General features: G+C 43.9%; 1 pseudogene; it reads left to right on the top strand.

Annotated features, from left to right (window-relative positions):
* Positions 1-2,801: 2,801 nt before the first annotated feature.
* On the top strand, positions 2,802-6,162 carry LOC136523476 (protein-tyrosine sulfotransferase-like; annotated as a pseudogene).
* Positions 6,163-15,175: the final 9,013 nt, after the last annotated feature.

Raw genomic sequence — 15,175 nt, 5'->3', positions numbered from 1 at the left:
CAACCACCAAGAGTAACAAGTGAATCCCGCAACGGAATATCAGGAGAAGACACGGTGCTATGTGATCTTCCGTGGTCCGGTTGGCGTGGTTGCTATGTGATCCTCCATGTTAAGCCCCTTGATTTAGCCGTGTTCGAGCCCTCTTATTATTGACCGGATGATATGGTATCATCCGGATTATTGAATTGGATGCTATGTGGTCATCCAAAGTTCTATTTCCAGCCCCTGAGAAGCAGTGGTAGAATTATACAGAAATCTAAGGTCATTCCCTTCGGGTACGGGATCTCGTTAGACCTATCTAATCCATAACGATGGTGTCGGACTGTGTCTATCGTGTGGGGAAATTTGTACAACCTCTGCAGAGTGTATTGAATCTATTCGAATAGCCACGTCCTTGGAATGGGCAATCGCTGGGAATGAGATCAAATGATTAGATGTTTTCATAAATGGTAATAATCTGGTAAGATAGGTTGGGAGTGCCCTCCTTTGTCCAGGAGTCGATGCAACTATTGTACTAGTGAGGAACGAGAGAAGAATCTTCTTTTTTATGAAGTAATACTCTATGTACAAGTTGCACTATCTGAACTTGCGCACAAACTCACACCACACCACCAAACGCATGCACTCGGACACACTGTACACAAGCTAGGCTTACTACTCCTATCCTTATACCTAAAGGCACACATGCGACTGAGAAGTACTTGAAGATTATTAGACTCCAAATATGATGAGCACGACACCATGACTATTGTGGAATATCCGCGTTTAAGGCTACAAAAAAATAAGAAAAACGTACTTGAAGACCATTAGACTCTAATTGTGATGAGCTCGACACGCCTGGTACAAAACCTGTATCAAGCGGAGCTCCAACCCAAGCCATGGGTTCTCTAGTGAGCAAGCTCCACCACTGAGATTTTGTCTCATTCGCACGAACTAGAGAAGAATGAACCCTACATACGTTGTGGATAATAAATAATAAAGAGATACTCTATCCATTCTAAATTATAAAACATTTTGAGTTTTTCTAGATACATGTATTGTTTTTGTTACCTCAGTGTATAGCAAATGATATACATCTAGAAAAATCAAAACGTAGCAAAAGATATACATCTAGAATAGTCCAAATATCTCATGATTTAGAATAAAAATAGTATTTTCTACATCGTCTTTTTGTGAGTTGTTTGTGTGGTGGTAGTGACGTGGTTTTGCATGGCTCTAACTTTGCTATAAATGTGAGGTACATACAAATGTGTTTTGTATTTTGTAGTGGACCCGCAATGTACAATAATTCAATATTGAAACTGACTTGTCCCAGGATTCGAGTCTCCTTGAGAGCCAACGTGTCATGGGCTCTGACGAACGTGGGAAGTAAAGCGGAATTGGCGATGTCGACGGCGGTGTTAGAGAAGCGAGGGTTGAGGCCCCACAGGAGGGCAAGGACGAGCTGTGAGTCCTACACGGGATGGCCGACGTCGTGGAGGGCAGTGGCCTTGGTCTTCGGGCACTGGCAGTATGCCGAGATGGTGGAGTCACCCTGCACCATGGAGTGGAACTCATTGAGGAGGAAGATGGTGCGCGACGCCTTGTTGTCGTGGAAGATCCCCTCGATGGCCACTCAGAGGTCGCGGGCGGTCGGGTCGGGCTCATCCATGGTGAGATCAAAGATGGAGTCATCGACGGAGCCGAGGATCCAGCCGCGAACGCAGCACTCCGTGGCGTCCCACTGGGGGTCATCAAGCTGAGGAAGAGCGGAGCCGTCGATGTGCGAGTGAAGCCTGAATTTACTGCATAGCGACTTGAAGAAGAACGCCCACTTCGAGTTGTTGGAGTTCAGCTCCAACGTGAAGGGGACGTGGGATTTGACGGAGACCGTGGCGTAGGGATGAGCCACGATCGGCGGCGGGGGTGCTGCAAGACCGGCGCCGTGGGCACCCATGGTGCCGTTGCCAGTGGCCGGGATGGTTCCGTTGGCGGAGGCTGGCATGGTGCTGGTGCTGAGGGAGGGATCAGTAACCATCGCCGGGGAGGGAGGAAGCCGTCGGGGAGGTGGGACGGGCACGGGGACGTCTCGCACGCGTGCTGCGCGACCGAGCGCGAGAGTCGCAGTCGGGAAAGAGAAGGGAGGGGGCAGATCAGGAAAGAGAAGGGAGGGGGCAGAAGATTAAGATCTAATTGGCTGATACCATGTAGAGAGATAGGGAAACACGACACACTCTCTTAGGGGGTGACCTTTCATATATATATATATATATATATATATATATATATATATATATATATATATATATATATATATATATATATATATATATATATATATATATATATAACTACTATTCTACAGCTGGCCATAGAATAACTTATTCTGCGGCCAATTGGAGTTACGATAGTTACTATTCTAATTTACGAGATTACAGTAACTCCTTACTAAGTGATTTACTATAACATTATGGTAAATATCACCGTGAGTTGCAGTAACACGAGTATCATAAATGCATATTCATGTTATCGTAAATTGGTACAAACATTATCGTAAATCAAGGTGGCTATAGAATAAGTTATTCTATGGTCAGCTGCAGAATATATATATATATATATATATATATATATATGTATATATATATATATGTATATATATGTATATGTATATATATGTATATATATATATATATATATATAGCCCAATGGAGCTTGGAGTACAACATGTCCAAATACAATGTATACAGGACTATACATGTCTAATAGCCACCTCAGCAGTTCACTATCACTTGCAACTAAACCCACTAGAATGTTATCTGGACATGCAAGATGTCCACCTCAGTGGTCCACTATCACTTGCAATTAAAGTTCACTGGTACGAATAATTATGATATCCACGTCAGCGAGACACATTATCCACTAACATACATTTAGTTGTCCACATCAGCATTGCCACGCTATTCACTATATAATAGTTAACCCCTTCATAAGAATTGTATGAATAGTTTAATATTTCAATCTCAACGTAGTTCCCGCATCAACGTGTGGGGTATACTTCTAATACTGTTATATACTTATATCTTTTTGCACAAGCAGAACTGTATGTAGTAAACATCTGCATGCAGATGATTTCCCAGCCAGCTTTTGCGATCTGGTTTTCTAATTTGTTTATGTGTACTCATGTTACCTTGGCAGATTACTGGGTTAACGAACAATTCATACTTTGATGGAGCACACGATGTTCGACATTGTGTCAGAGAAAGCATCCAGATCTTGGTCGTATTGTGCTTGAAGTTGCTAAGGTATATACCAAAGATGAATGTCGTGAAAGACAGTTTTCGGTGCGCATCCCAATGGCCAAAGCATATGATACATTATTTATTAATTATATATCCTACAGCATGCGAAACAGTAAAACACCACTGTGTTGACTATACTGTCATGCAGAAGGAACTTAAATAGTATAGGTAATCCATTATGACAATAACATTCACTAAAGCAAATATATTCATTCACTATACAAAGGGTCTGGAATTTTTTATATACTTCCCTCCCAAAAGTAATGTCATCATTTTTTTTATTACAGAATAGGCTGGACCAGATGCTATATGTAGGACTTACGGAGGTTCATGAAGAATCAACAAGTTTGTTTGCTCATATGGTAGGAGCACAGGTGCTTTCACAATCTGGGACATTGGATTTAGATCTCAAGGAAGATCTGCCCAGTGAGACTGGTATTACACATTGCAATCTGGTGGCCCTAACTTATAATTGTGTCTTCAGTAGCACCATTATTTTATAAACCAATGGGCAACAGCTCAACTTTATCTTTTATTGAAACTGAAAGATAGTACTGCTAGGTTTTGATGATAAATTCGCTAACAAATTAGCAATGCATCGCTTCAGTTGTTGAAACCCAAGTATAGATTCATACATCAATACAGAGGCATGGTATGTGCATCCCTGATCAAAATGAATGTGAGTTTGAACCGGCATAACATTCAGCAAAGTTCAAACTAGTGTAACGAAGCTGCTCACCAAGCACTAAATGCATAAGCAGCACTCTTATCGTGCCTGGTGTAGCAGTTCAAGTAGCAACCTATGGTTTTGTTCATGATTTGCTGCACACTAAAATCATTAGGGCAAGTATATATGAAAAAGGTGACTTGAAGAAATAACTTAACATTAGGTTCTCGGTGTATGGAAAAAAAGTGACTTGAAGAAATAATTACACAAAGAAATATTATGTTCATTCTTGGTGTATGGTTCCCCGTATTCTTTTGATACAGTATTGACAACACAAAGATGATAAATGAGGACCTAATCTCTACTGTTCACAGGCTCACACCCATCCATGGTGAAGCACGAGGATGAAGAAACAAATGAACATCTGGTATGAGGGTGGTTAAACCTTTTAATTGAGCTGTTTAGTTTTGCGGATTAGATGGTGGAATCTGTACACTCCATCTCATATTTATGTTCTCGTGATAGAATAACGCACATGGTTGGCAAAATAATGAAGCCCTGAACTCTACCAGCGACGAACATGGAAAAGGAAATGTAATACACTACTTGAAGGGCTCAATTATTTGTGTAGAGTTTTCATTCCTTCTTTTTTTTTGCGAACCTTGTGTAGAGTTTCCTGTTATTATCCTGTGATCACAATGTTAATTTATTCCTGATGCCAGATGACTATTGGTAAACTGATGGAAGCTTATGAAACTTGCATTGCTGAACTGCCGAAGGTTGAATCTAGCCGTCGTAGAATATCACTAAAGAAAGTGGAAGCAAGGTTTCCAAAAGAGGTAACGACCAAATTAAAGGGCAATGAAGTTTATGCACATTGAAGATTGCTCTTGATTCATTTTCTATTTTACGATTATAAAAATTTGCACCATATGTGGATACCTGATTCCTTTGTCTCTGTAAATATCGAGCACAAAATGAGGCTAAAAAAAAGGAAATAGGGATAAAAATGCTAAGGCTAATGTGCCCAAAACTTCACAATCATTCTTGTGCTTATCTTTTTGTCATCATAACACAAAACACCAAAGATAATTGGAAGTTTCTGCTTGAGTTTCTAGCTTATGTGGATACCTGATTTCTTCCTCTCTATAAATAGCAAGCACACAATGAGGCCAATTAAAAAAAAATAGAGATACAAATGCTAAGGCTGATGTGCTCAAAACTTCACAATCGTTGATGTGCTTTTTGTCATAATGCAACACTCAAATAATAGTTGGAAATTTCTACTTGTTTCTAGCTTATATTATATATGAGTGCTTTCATATTCTGATAAAAAAATATGAATGCTTTCATATTAGAATGTTTCAGCAATGACATAGGAAGTTCTTTTTGCAGGCACGGAAGCTGGTACCTGAGGCAATTTTGAAACAAATTATCTCGTTGAACAGCCTTGACATGGAACTTTATGATCATGCTAAGAAAATTTTTACCCAGGAACATCTTCTGATGTTAAAAGCTCAGCAATCCATGGTGGGGCAGCACAGACAGTTGGGAGAACAAAAGGTTTGCTCAAACTCAAAAGAGAACTACTCCAGTACTTTGTTATGTGGTTCATTTTAGTTTGACAAGGTTTTCCTGCAAGAATTCAGAACCTCAGTGATGTTAGTTTTCCAATTTTTTGACATAACATTAACATTGCATATTCTAGTATTTGATGCATGCGCACATGCCAGGGAGGAAAAACACGATAGGATATAAGATGAACCATTCTCGTATGCGGTGGAACTGTGAAATGAAGAATTGTACTTCTGCTATTAGCAATCCTCATGTGCTTTGCCTTATCTCTTTCAGGAGGGCTGGATCAGCGGGATTTGCTCTCCGGATGGTGGTCTTCCTTGGTCTAGGGATCACCACAATCATAGTTTTGGTCACATTAGCTGTAAGGATGAGAAAAAGAACGTCTAAACTTGCTTTAAGCAGAATTCATGAGGGCAAAGGCAGATCCAGTGCCGGAGGCTCCCACATGAGGGGGGTCTGGAGAAGGGAAAAACCGAGGCAAGTCTTTCCCCCCGCAAATCTGCAGAGAGGCTGCTTTGAACCCACGACCTGGTGACTCAGTGAGACAGAGGCCTGCCCTTCAACCAGAATTCATGAGGCAATCTCTAAATTTTTATGTACAATCTGATGATGCCCCCAGACATTGGGCAGAGGTGTTAGCGTCCACAGAATCATGGTGTATACTCGTGTGGTCATACTGGTGCCAAACAATTTTTTCTCTCCATCACGCAAAAGATTTGCGCGTCTTTATATTAGGATAGAGAAAAAGTTCGATACAACACGCCTTAGCGGCACCCTAGGGAGTCAATAAAGATTTACATGGAAGCTCAGACCCTCTCTAGTGTATTGTAAGCTAGGCTATTACATTAGACAATGATCAACCTAAATTTGCGGCGCCGGCAAGGTGGCCTACGCCCGGGCTGCCAAGCGCCGGCGCTGCTTGCGCACGTACGTCACCATCCAGTGGGAACAACTCACACAACGCCTGCATATGAGTGGGTCCCCATTGAATATTTCTTCGTACACCTTCTTGGCCGACTTCGGCGGAGACGGCCTCCCGCTGGAAAGTCCCAGGCACTTCATGATAAGGTACTCATCTCGCTTGGCTTCTGGAATATGAGCTATGCTCTGCGCCACTATCTACCTGCTTCGCTTGGGGAGCGAGGGTGTTGCATGTCCGCCGAGGGCTGTCTCAACTCCGGGCAGCTCCAAAAGTGGTGGCTGCCTTTGTGATTCGCTCGGCGAAGCGCTTGAGGTGCCTGTCGGCCGAGGTCGTCTGAGGTGAAGGAGTGCAGTTGACGGTGTCGTCTCAACCACAGTTGTCATGTCTCCCGAGGTAGTTGCCCTGACCAGTGCCGGGTTCAAGGGCCGGGGAGGGGTGGCCACATCCGCTCCTAGGGGGATGGCGCTAGAGTGCCCCTCGGCATCCACAGGCTGTCCCCCGTGCCAGCTATCGGGGGGAGTGTTCCCACGCCCGCCAGACCGACACATGCGTCATCCACTTGACCGACCTAAGCCGTTCTCGACTGACACGAGGCCCCCCAGGAGAATGCCATCCACATCTCCTCTTTAGAATCTTTGTAACGGTCGAGTGACATAAAACACCCCAAATGGCAAACCAACATATAACACGCCAACCTTGCACCATAGGACTTAATTTGCTTAAAGTAAACCATTGAGTTTGTTCATGTATAAAAAATAACGAAGCATTAATATACAAAATTATATAATTCTCCCTCTAAGTTTCAACTCCTCGAAATTCATTCAAAATCTTATCGGAGTTCACATGCAACTCATCTTGGAAACGCTCATTCCAAGGTCTACTAGTCATCGGTGGAGTGAGCCTCGGCTCAGGACAACCTAATCGAGATTACCTGCAAAACAACTTAACAGCAACACCGTGAGTACATTGCGTACTTGCAGGACTTAATTCCAACATATAAATATTTGGTGGATACAAGGATATTATCAGGCATTTGTACATTTGCAAAAAAGCTATGGCATTATTAAGATGACATGCTCATGATTCATTATTAATCTAGTTCTAACATGATTATAAGTAGTAGTAGATAACACATTTGAAAATGATCAACATATTAATCCATGTCATGGTTTCCATTCATCGTTAGCTCTACCATGGGTATAGAAAGTAAGAACAACCGATAAGATTATGTTCCGAGGGACTTCAGGCTTTCAAATGACTCTACAGAGGTGTACAACTGTATCAACATGGAAGAACGGGACTAACCACCATACCCGTGCGCGAGGGTAAGGGCTGCCTCACATCTCCAACCTTTCCCAAACCCGGCCAGAATGTCTGACGAAAGGTTCAACTGGTTCCCGATTAAAGCTACCACCATCTAACAGGCGCCACCTTCTTGCCAGCTTCACGAATAGACCGGTCGCAATTAGTTACTTGGCTTGTCGCCCCCATATGCGACATGTGTTCTGTACGGATGGTTACTCGGACTCACGTATCCCAATGCACGGTCCTTAATTGCTCCATGAGCTACATCACTTGAGATCCACACTCACTGTGATCTACCCCTCGCATGAGCAAGAATTACCAAATTGATCATCAAGTTCAAATTTCAAATTGAAGTTGGTCCTCGGTCATGATTAGGGAAGCAGATAAGTTGTAACCCTCTTCAAGTTTTAGTAATTAATTAGACCTGGTGTAGCATCCTACACGCGTGAGTGTGAGTTCCCTTCTCAAACTCGACTTCTACCAGAACTAAGCAATTAAACGTTCCCATCCCAATTCGTTAGATGGGAGGCTCTAATTAATTACTGAGTAGTTCTAAATTAACGAAGCAATGTTATTTAGCTTATTAACTCTTCTAGCATGAAATGGATATTCACAATGAAACAAGTAAGTATCCAAAATAGGTCTTATAATAGTGGGGTGCCTGCCTGGTTATGATGTATGAATGCATCCGAAGCTGACGATGATGACTTACACACATCCTCACACTAAGTGAGTTCCTGAAAGAAACGGGGATTGAGATTGGAGATAATCGATAGAGACAGAGATAGAGATTGAGACTTGATTTGGAACTTGGGAAGAGATGTCAACAGGGCTCTACTATTGCACTATTTATATCTAGGTTCGATCTAGTATTGTTGACCACTTGGGTAAGCTTCCTCAACAATCTCACACCTTCTATTAACTAACGGACCCTCCGCTATCTATGGCGGATTTGGGCTTCGAGGTTAGTTAGTTCTGGTTTGACTCGGTTGGGGCTGACAGACTCTCCATTGAAGGTGATGGACGCTCCGTTACCTGGCGGGCATTCCAAAGAACATTCCGATGGTTTAGGACAGGCATTTCTAGGTTTGCATCCTCCATCGGATGGTCTGAGCCATGTGTCGAACGCTCGGGTAAAGACTGGGAGGTCTCGGGTTTCTAGTTGACTGGTTTTATAATTCAGCGGACCCTCCGTGAGAGGTCACGCACTCTCCGCTGGAAACTAGGTGTTCTCATGTACTTAGGCTACCGACTTTATAAATTGGCAAATGCTCCGCGTGATACCGCAGACTCTCCACTGACTCATATCGACAGAGGATAAGGCTATGTTGGGTAACTCCCTAGGACTTGCGGACCCTCCGTCGATTCTGACGGACTCTCCGACACACGGCCGACATAACCTATGTTCATAGTCTTTCATGGGTGATCTTGGGTTTCAATCCTAGATGTGTTGTGCTATGATCCATGCATGTGCAAGACATTCCTAGGACAATTTAGGTGGCTCACTAGGCTCAAGATAGCTAGGTTTTGAGCTAGGTTTACTAAGTGCAACTATGGGTTTGTGATTTAACCAAAAACATGAGAAAAAGAGATAAATCATGAGAATGAGATGAAATCCTTAGCTTTGAGATTTGAGAGCTTTCTTAGCCAAAAACTTGAAGATCTAACTGCTTTCCATTCTTACTTTCACATCAAAAGAGAGATTGGCTTCTTATGAGCTTCCTCTTGCAACATTCCAAAAGGATGAATCAAAAGGTGATCCATAGGAAATGGGGCGATTGAGATAGATGAAGGTTTCTTGAACTTACTCCTACATACGATGGAACCACCACCAGTAAGAAATCTTCAAGCTTCCACCAAAAACCACAAATTAGGCCTTTGGAGAAAAAACCAAGAAGTAAGAGCTACTCTTCTTGAGCTCACCATGAATGAGGTTGAAGATGTTGATGGTGTCCATGAGGTGTTGTTGGTGCTTCCCTTCCTCTTCTTCCTTTCCTTCTCCAATCCACTCTCCACTCCTTTCTCTCTCTAATTCTAGGGTTTTTCCTTGTTCTTGAGTTGTAGAGAGAGGGGGGAGTTGCAAATGAATGAGTGGGTGAAGGGGTATGGCTTCAGCTGATGAATGTCCAATTTCGTGTTGACTTGTGGGTCCAAGATTTACAAGTGGAAAATAGCTCATTCCCACTTATCCTTGCTGTTCTGTGATTTACCGGATGGTCCGGTGGATCTGGCAGAGTCTCCTGTGGTTCTCTGCCTTTGCTGAATTGACTATGTGATTGAGTGGCTTGGTATTAGAGACCAAGATATCATGTTCTAGAGTACTCTCTAAGGTTGAGTTAGTGTTGATGATGCCAATAGGATGATTACTAATCCAAGTAAGGGTTCTTCATTGCTTCCATTGTTAGACTGACCATGTCTATCTGCGGATGCTTGCGGGGTTGATTCAATGGATCCATGGCCATTGATCCTACTCAAGGCACTAGGGATCTCCATAGGAATTCGGTAGGGTGCTTCACTGATGGTCAAAAATAAGAGCCTATATTGTAATGAACTTAGGTCTTTATAGCAGTGGCTGTGAAGACCGTGTGGCGGAACTGCCTTTCTCTGGAGTTAGCACGAGGTGGGGAGGGGTGGGAGCGGTGGAAACATGCCGAGGGAATGACATGGCCAGCGGCGACGTCGGTTTCGCGTGCTCCCCAACACCGGCACCCGCGCGAGGGTGAGGAGGGGCAGGCGGCCATGGCGCGCCGGATCCTGCCCTCACGTGTGGCTATAGGGAGGTCGCAACGGTGGCACCAACACCCCGCAAAAGAGGAGCCCTGCTGGTGGAGGATGCTACTGCGAGCGGTGGCGGCGGCCATGCCGCGCGCTCCTCCGGGCGCGATCCCGAGCGGGGCTGAGGAGAGGAGGGGGAGCACGGTGTGGGAGCCAGCACCACCGGCATCGACAGGGGCAGGGCCAGCGGCTCTAGGGTTGGGCGGGGGGGCTGGTTCGAAATTCCTAAGTAGATAATCTATGCGTTGAATACATACTTCCCGTGCTAGACAATTTGATATGCTGTGTTGATAGCGTGTTCACAAGCATAGATAAATTGTAAAGTATTAAATTATGGATTCACTTTGAAAGGTGGGGCTCATATGACAGCCCTATAATGGATGCTCGACGACGACGGGCGTCCATATGACATCTGGTATAGCAACTAAATCGTAAAGAAAACGGTAAGGCTAACGCCAGGACATCCGGCCCCAGGCCCACGTCCAGACGCGGCTCCTGCACCCCATGCCCACATCGCATCCCACGCGCTCCTTCCCGTTCCCAACCAGCGCCAGCATCTAGAACCGCGGTCCGTGCCCCGCACGACAGAACTGCGCCCTGCACGATAGAACCGCGCCCATCCAACGTCTGCACGGTGGAACCGTGACCCAGGCCCACCTGCCCCGCTTATGGATGCGTGTTGTGGAGGCATCTGCAGGCCTCAGTCGCCGGCATGTGAACTACAGCGGCGCACCACCAGTAGCAGACTGACAACGGCCTGCAACACAAGATCTACTTTTGAAACATCTAGATGAAATATTTACAACATATGTCTGAAAATATATAAAACACTTGAAACATGCGTGTATAGCCATTGCAACGTGTGCAATGCCAGATCAACTTTTGAAACATCCAGATGAAACATTTGAAATAAATGTCTGAAATAATTAAAACATACGCTTGCAATATGCGTATATTGCCATTGTAACATATGTAACATCTCAGATAAACTTTGACAACATTTAGATGAAACACTTGAAACATAAGTTAAAAACGCCTGAAACACTTCAAACATGGCGTCGCTAGCAGCCATGGCCTACCTGGTGGGGGACTGCAATAACCAACAACGTCAGATCCAGAGGGAATGTCGAGAACAAACAACCCAACATGCACAGGGCTCCCCTTCCTGTCGCAGGAGACGAAGTCCGGACCGGTGGTGACCTACTCCTGGTGGCACTGGGGTGGTGGTGGCGTGGTGCCTGCCATGGCCGTGACAGGCGAGGTGGACGGGGGCACACTGGTGGATAAGGGCGGGGTTGGTGGCACAGTGCGCGGTCAGCGATGGGGTGTGGCGCGGCAGGGGGAAGGGCGATGCGTGCGCGGTGGACGAGCGTGCGGTGGGGCCAGGAAGGGGGCGGTGCAACGGCGAATGCGTGGTGATGCCTCGACAGCCAGATGCGAGTGCCATGGGGAAGAGCACGCCTGTTGGGCAGTTGGCTGCGTAGGCCCATGAAGACAGCATCTGGAAAGGGGTGGAAAGGGGGTGGGCATCCGTAGCCAAGTACTAACATAAACAAAATATTACATTTTCTGTTTTAAATTGTAAGCCATTTTGCCTTTTCTAGGAATACAACTTTTGCTACAGCAAAAGTTATCATTTTGAACGGACAGAGTACTAAAAATATGGCGGCGTGGTAATAATTTAAGAAAAACATTATTATATTCTAATCTAAATAGTGAATAATTGCTCATTTATTAAAAAGCACCGTGTTTACAACGATTGTGTCGTGGGACGGCAGCTAATCTAAATGGTGAATAATTGCTAATTTATTAAAAAGCGCTGTGTTTACAACGACAATGACGACAGTCGACAAGATTATCTCGTGGCACAGCTACACATCCACTTACGCATGTTCTTGAACGTAGTACCTGATAAGAACATAGCAGGGCGTGGTCTGTCATTGTCGTTGAGTTGCAGATACACTTCCTGGCTCGCCACAGCGCTACCCACTTTGTTGGACAAGGCGAGAAACGCGACACAAGCCTTCCTGAGGCCGTGGCAGTACTGTGATGCGTGTCAGCCACGGATCATATTTTTTTTAGGCGGCTGGTGATGGAGCCGTCTCTACAGTGGTATTCTCGGGAGCTCAGAGACCAGCCACCCCTACAAATAGAACAACAGGGGCGGCTAGTGATACGAGCCGCCCCTACAAATGGATCTGATTTGTAGGGGCGGCTCACTCACCAGCCGTTTCCGGTGTTTCTATTTATAGGGGCGGCTGGTGATTGAACTGTCCCTACAAATGCCCCGCGTATAATTACCTGCTATTTGTAGGGGTGGCTCAATCACTAGCCGCCCCTACAAATGACCCACATATAAAAAAATAGCAGCACTTTCTTCCTCTTCAGGTCACTCACTCCAACCCGTGAAAGAAAGGTGGAAGGCCTTGGGCACCTCCCAACAATTGCTCTACTAAGGGGGGAATGTTTTGGTCTCAAATCCTTTGGTGGAGAGGTTATAAAAGGTAAGAAAATGTTATTCCATATTTTTTTTAGTTTTAATGGTTGGTTAGTGAGTAATTAGAGTTTTGTTTTTCTCTCTCTTCTATGGTGCTTGAGCTATTTATGAAGCAAATTAGACCCAAGTTTTGAATGTACTAGGGTAAATTAGGTAGGGGAACAAGATCATACCCTTATTTGGTCTATGTTTCTTGATTTTAGTGAACAATTATTAGTTTTATGGATGTTTCATGTGCATGTAGATCTAGATCTAGGGTTTGATTTTTTTATTAATTTCGTTTTTGTAAATTTGTGTTGATGAAATTGGACTAGGGTTTGCATGAAAGATATTGGGTAAAATATAATTATTGCTAATTGTTGTCTTTGAAATTGTTTATTGTAATCAACAAATATGTATTTTAATTATTTATGGATAAATGGGCCATTAATTAATTTTCCTATACCATGGTGTGTTTGTATGCTTCGTGTAATTATATTTGATTTATATTCATATATATCTGAAGTATATACGATTATTCTTAAGTAATTATTAATTTGATTCATTTTTATATATATCTGAATAAGTAGCCCTTTAATGTTTGTTTTGTTATTGTTGTAAAAGATGGAGTACAGGAACTCTTGGATGTATGGTTCATTAAGGTTCAAGGCAGGTTTCCGTGGAGAGGTGGATAAATTTATTGAAGCCACAAAGAAGCATGCAACGACATTGACAGAGAATAATGATACAATTATTTATCCCTGTAAAGATTACAAGAACTGTATGACATTGACATATGTGACTAGCATCAGATCTCATTTGATTATGCGAGGATTTATTGAGGACTACACAGTGTGAATTCATCATGGTGAAACGGTTATTGTTAAGGACAAGGATGAGGAGGACTACGACGATGAAACCACAGAATCCCTGTCCTAATATTCAACAGAGCTTGATGCACGAATGGATTCCGAGTTTGACAATAAACAAGGTGGTGATGCTGGTGGGTGGGATGGTAACGATGAAGGTGGTGCCAATAATGATGGTGGAGCACGTGTCGAGGATGAAGATAATTTAGAGGACATGATTCGAGCCCTTGGACCAGAGATTTTACTAAATAGCCCAAAAGGTCTAGAAAATTTGGAAAGGGTGACAAAAGCATCGAAGGAGACTGTGTATGGTGTTGAAAAGGGTTGTCCGACACATTGGACATTGCTATGTTTTGTGCTTGAGCTACTCATCTTGAAGGCTAAGTACGGCTGGTCAAACTGTAGTTTCAATGATCTATTGCATCTCCTGTCATGGGTGCTGCCACAACCAAACTCAGTTCCCGCCAACACATACCAAGTGAAGAAGGTCATAAGTCCATTGATAATGGGGGTTGAAAAAATCCATGCATGCCCCAACTACTGTATACTTTTTTGTGGCGAAACGTTCAAGTCACAGGATAAATGTCCCATGTGTGGGGCCAGCCGGTACAAGAACGATAACCTTTACGGTGGGGACAAAGTCTCCACGGGGAAAAAAAAGAAATAAGAAGGGTACAAAAAAGGTGGTACAAGAATCTCAGCCCCCAGAGGACACTCCATTAGGCAACGATGCAAAGCAGAGAAGAATTCTTGTCTTGGTAATGTGGTACCTGCCAATGACTGACCGCTTGAGACGTATCTTCCTAAACCCTAAAGAAGTCGTACTCATAACATGGTGGGATGATGAGCGCAAGGTGGATGATGATAAGATTGCACACCCGGCTGATTGTAGTCAGTGGCAAAGGTTCGATGAGAAGCACAAAGAATTCAGTGATGACCTAAGGAATGTACGATTTGGCTTGAGCACCGATGGAATGAATCCCTTCAATGAGAGGATGAGCGACCACAGCACTTGGCCAGTGATCTTGACCATGTACAACATCCTAACGTGGTTGTGTCAAAAGAGAAAGTACCTTCTCATCACTATTCTTATTTCTGGCCCTAAACAACCAGGCATTGATATAGACGTGTTCCTCGAGACTTTGACCTATCGTATATACAGGTCCCTCCTGAAACTCAGAAAAGACGACGTCGACATCCGCAACATCTCACTGGACAAGACGGAGTAGAGGAAAGGAGAGCAGAGGCAACAGCCACAGAGACGGATCACGATGCCTCTGCTTCACAACCTCAAGACACAACCAC

The sequence above is a fragment of the Miscanthus floridulus genome, chromosome 18 (genome assembly GCF_019320115.1).
Source record: "Miscanthus floridulus cultivar M001 chromosome 18, ASM1932011v1, whole genome shotgun sequence".
Lineage (NCBI taxonomy): Eukaryota > Viridiplantae > Streptophyta > Magnoliopsida > Poales > Poaceae > Miscanthus > Miscanthus floridulus.
Note: the sequence above shows the minus strand (reverse complement) of the source record. Positions and strands in the feature narration are given on the sequence as shown.